This window comes from Cucurbita moschata, unplaced genomic scaffold, assembly GCF_002738365.1.
Source record: "Cucurbita moschata cultivar Rifu unplaced genomic scaffold, Cmos_1.0 Cmo_Scf00014, whole genome shotgun sequence".
In the NCBI taxonomy this organism is placed as follows: Eukaryota; Viridiplantae; Streptophyta; class Magnoliopsida; order Cucurbitales; family Cucurbitaceae; genus Cucurbita; species Cucurbita moschata.
Genome location: NW_019268530.1, coordinates 3,727,800 through 3,732,239, shown reverse-complemented (window position 1 = coordinate 3,732,239; position 4,440 = coordinate 3,727,800). Strand labels below are relative to the sequence as shown.

Sequence of the window (4,440 nt, the reverse complement as noted above, 5' to 3'; positions counted from 1 at the left end):
CCCCCCCCCCCCCCCCTTATTACAAATTTTTTCAATTTCAAAATGTAATTTATAGTAATTTTTTTTTCAAAATAGAAATTAATAGTGAAAATGAAATTACATTTGTTTTATATAATAAGTCAAATATGTAAATAAAAATTTTTATATTTTAAAATTTCTTGGCTTATCTAAATTTAAAATATTTAATATTATTTAAGACAGTTAAATTACGTTGGAAAAAATTCTGAATTTAATTTTTTTAATAAATAAAATAGCATAAATGTATCTGAATTTCATGTGTGCTAAACCTAGGAACGGTAAGATAAGATGACCTTAAAAATATCAATTTTAACCTACTGACTAGGTTGAATGTAATTGTCGGGTGCCTGAATAACACATACCATATATAACCATATTGATATGACCATATGTACCATGTATAATAAGCACGAATGAATTACCATAAATATGTATACGTCTTGTAAGGAATTTACATCATGTGAAGTATTATGTGCATCATCTCATTGAAATATGATTTTTAATGCGATACCTCATGCATGTTGTATGTCATATGATCACGATGATATTTAAAATTTTAAAAATTTCTAACATAAAAAAATTAAAAAAATTAGTTAATATATTAGAAAATTAAAATTTATGTATAATATAACTATATATATATTTTTTTTAATTTTGTATTTAGTAAATGAGTAAATTAAATTTGTAATTTTAAAATTTTAACCAATTAAAAATGTATATAAACTCCCAAATGTCTAAATTTATAATCTAATTTAAATTTAATACTAATAAAAAAAATAGGATGATAAGATAGGGGATTTGAAAATTATTATTAAAATTAAGCAATAATTTAAGGTTTAGGCTGATGTCATTCTAGAAGGATCTAGTTCAATTTAAGAGTAATCAAGGCCGTTGAAGGAAAATAAACGGTTCAGATTAAAAAAAAATAATTTATGGAGAGAAATAATTATTGGAGTCCAAATATTCAAATAATTTTTGTAGAATGTGATGACGTCAACGTGGATTAGGGCAATTATTTCGTGTTTATTATTATTATTATTATTATTAGCAAAAATTTAAAAGCATCCACATCACTAATTCTTATACATTTTATTAAAATAAATTACTATTCTTTAATAATCTCGAAAATTATTAAATAATTAAATTTTAAACTATAGATACTAAATTTTGACTGACGGGTGAAGAAAATATATTGAATAGGTCTTCATCTATACAACCGTTAATAATTTATATGTAAGTTCAAAATTTACATACGTTACGTTCGAATCTTGTCGTTACTTTTCAATAGCTCACAATCTTATCAATTTAATTTATATACAATATTAAAGTGAATTTTATTGTACAACACTTGAAATATTACTGTTACTACTTGATCGACGTTGTGTAGTTGTATTAACTAGGAACTTTTTCTATTTAAACGTTTTTTACTAAAGCATACACGTTCCAAGTTGACCAGTTAGGGGCATAGACGAGCTGGGTTGGAAAAATCTTTTAGGCCAACTTAAAATTGTTGGTTGGTTGCGGGTTAGTGACCCAAGCAACCCGAGAGTTCACAACCCAACCTAACCACCTATTTTTTAAGTTGGTCGTTTGAAAAAAAATTATTATCTATAATATATGTTATATTAATAACTAAAATCTCATAAATCTCAAATATCAAGCATGCACAAGTTTCATTGCATCACTAACACCGATAACAAATATCAAATATTCTTAATTTTTATAATAATCTTAAAGGTTGGGTTAGATTATAACCCTATTTTCGAGTTGGTCAGGTCATGTCAATCGGCAAACCGACTCGACTTTTTAGTTTTTTAAAAAAATCGATTGAACCAAAATCGAAAAAAAAAAATTTGAACTCAACCCAACATTTATAATTTGAATCGATTAAATTACTCGGCGATATAAATGCCTTTACGAGTAGCTCATCGAGTAGAAAACTTACCCAAAACAATGATGTTTTGGAAAAGGAATATACCATAAAAACAACATAGGTACAACATTTGAACAGTGAAAGACAAAGATCATGTCTCTACACCCAAAACACTGTACACTCTTCACACATGCCAATAGCTGCAACCAGGCAGAATGAATCAAAGATGAGCGACCACCACCACCACCACCACCAACCACCAACCACCTACCACCGCCGTACCCACCGCCGTATATCTCGTCGGAGCAAAAAGTACATATGAATTAAAAAAAATGATGGCGGCCTCAAAATGCATGGTGGACAATGCAAGTATAGCCTCACGTGGGTTGGACTCAGTACTCACCATTCATTACTGTCTTCTTATATATATATATATATATATATAATAAAATAAAATAAAAATAAAAGATTCTTTGGAGCTAAAAGAAGGGGTGTGGGAAGAGAAGAGCAGTGAGAGTACACAAACCCCATCATCCAAGTCAAGGTCCTCTAGAGTGACATGACATGTAAGGCCAATAAATTTCAACATCTCAATTTTGGCAAAACCCTTCGCCTTTTCTCACTTCCTTTACACCAAACCCCTGTCACATTGTTTCCCTTTTTCACCCACCGGGACCCGTTCTAAGCTCGATATCATAACAACGATACTCATGTTATAACGGGTATTACTTTTCTTTTCTATGTCTAAGAGATATTATATGATACGAACAAACAAAACAAAATCTTACTGTTATTTCTGTATAACTGTCGAAAAACGTTTGTAAAAAATAAATATAATTCAATTTGGTTTTCTCCCAATTTAACTGATATGCAAGTGTTTATATCGCTCGAACAAAATAACCCAAATTTTAACTCGGAATGAAGAACACAAAAAACGAGAAATCTTCTTGATCTATTAGGGTTTAAATAAAAATCGATTTGATGGGTATCGATCAAAATTGGAACTTTGATTGAATTGAAAGAGATTTTAGGGTTTGTATGATAAACAAATTCTTAAGATCATCAAAACTTGAGCCAATAACAAAAAAAAAAGTGCAAAAAGAAGGGAATAATGTTGAAATCCATGAATAAAGATGAAGACAGACAAGGACGATGATGAAAAGATGTTTTCCATAGGTAACAGAGAAAAGCTAAAAAGAACATATATATATATATATATATATATGTGAGTGTGTGTATGTATATGTATGTATGTGTGTATGTATATATACCAAATGGTTTTGAAATTTGGAGATGGGTGTGAGCGTAAGGTTATGGCCGGTGGGTCTTCCACCATTATTATTCCCAAAATCCCAAATGGAATAATAATATATATACAGAAATGGGAAGCAAGCAACGGTTTGGCGACATGTCGTTTTCTCTATTGAATGGTGGTTACCTTAAATAATTGAATGATTAAACAAAAACCCATGTCTCTCCTCGGTATCATCAAACAAGAGAATTCAAAGAGGAACGACAATTTGAACCCAAGCGAAGGAGGTGCTCGTGGATCAACCAATATCATATTCGAATGAGATCCCATATCAGTTGGAGAGAGAAACGAATCATTCTTTATAAGGGTATGCAAACGTTGAGGAGATACTCGAAAAGACAATACATGCTAGCGGTAGGCTTTGGTTATTATAGGTTATGGATCTCCTGAATCGGTCTCTGGGTTCTGGCTAATCTAGTTTAAGTAGTTCTCTTCTCCTTCTATGTTTCACTTCGTGTCTCAATACGATGGTTCTGACTCCTCGGAAGTTTCAGTGATTCAAGAACTTCAAAGTACTTAGTTTTGAACAATTCTATATTGGGTAACCTTACGAGAATTCTACTCTTCAGTAAAATGTCGAGTCAATCAAATACTAAATCCAAATTTCAAATCCCGGTTCGAAACCTGGGCGTGAAACGTCACAAATAGGAAAAATGTGGAAAGATTGGTAAAATGTGTGTAATATAGGGGTCAAAAGTTGATTGAAGGGAAATAAAAGGGCACCTGAAACTGGGCAAAATGCTTAAGAAACGCACGTGTTTTTGTGTCATAACCAAAGAGAAAGAGAAAGATTGATAAATACAGAAAATCAAGGGACCAGAGAGAGAAATATGTATAATTGGTTGAACTTATATGAAAAAAGATGGATTTTTCATATATTTCATCCAATTTCTGTGTTTTTCTATACCAATTCTTCACAAAAAAAATAAAATAAAATAAAATAATTCACGACATAAAAATTTAACCCACTTCCTCAATTTTTGTTTATTTTTTTTGTTTGTCGATTTTAATATTAATGTCTTGTATATATAAAACTATATAATAGAAAAAAAATAGAAAAATATGTTCGAATTTAATTGTTCATAGGATTATATTTAGGATTAATGAGAATGGTTGAATATTATATGATTAAATAAAACTCATAATCACAATTAGGAGAGATGATGATGATGAGATGATGCTAATATTTGAAGCAAAACATTTATAAAAAAAAAAAAAAAAAAAAAAAAAAAAAAAA

General features: G+C 29.8%; 1 protein-coding gene across 4 annotated transcripts in view; it reads right to left on the bottom strand.

Moving 5' to 3' along the window:
* Nucleotides 1-4,303: 4,303 nt before the first annotated feature.
* LOC111452872 (protein LIGHT-DEPENDENT SHORT HYPOCOTYLS 5-like) overlaps nt 4,304-4,440 on the bottom strand; it is a 1,826-nt gene continuing 1,689 nt past the window's right edge. For 2 of the 4 annotated variants that reach the window (XR_002712172.1, XR_002712171.1), the window contains exon 2: nt 4,304-4,408. The gene's annotated coding sequence lies outside the window, so the exon portion shown is untranslated. Of the gene's footprint in view, nt 4,434-4,440 lie in introns of all 4 variants that reach the window. The other 2 variants (XM_023093789.1, XM_023093790.1) reach the window with 2 other exon arrangements.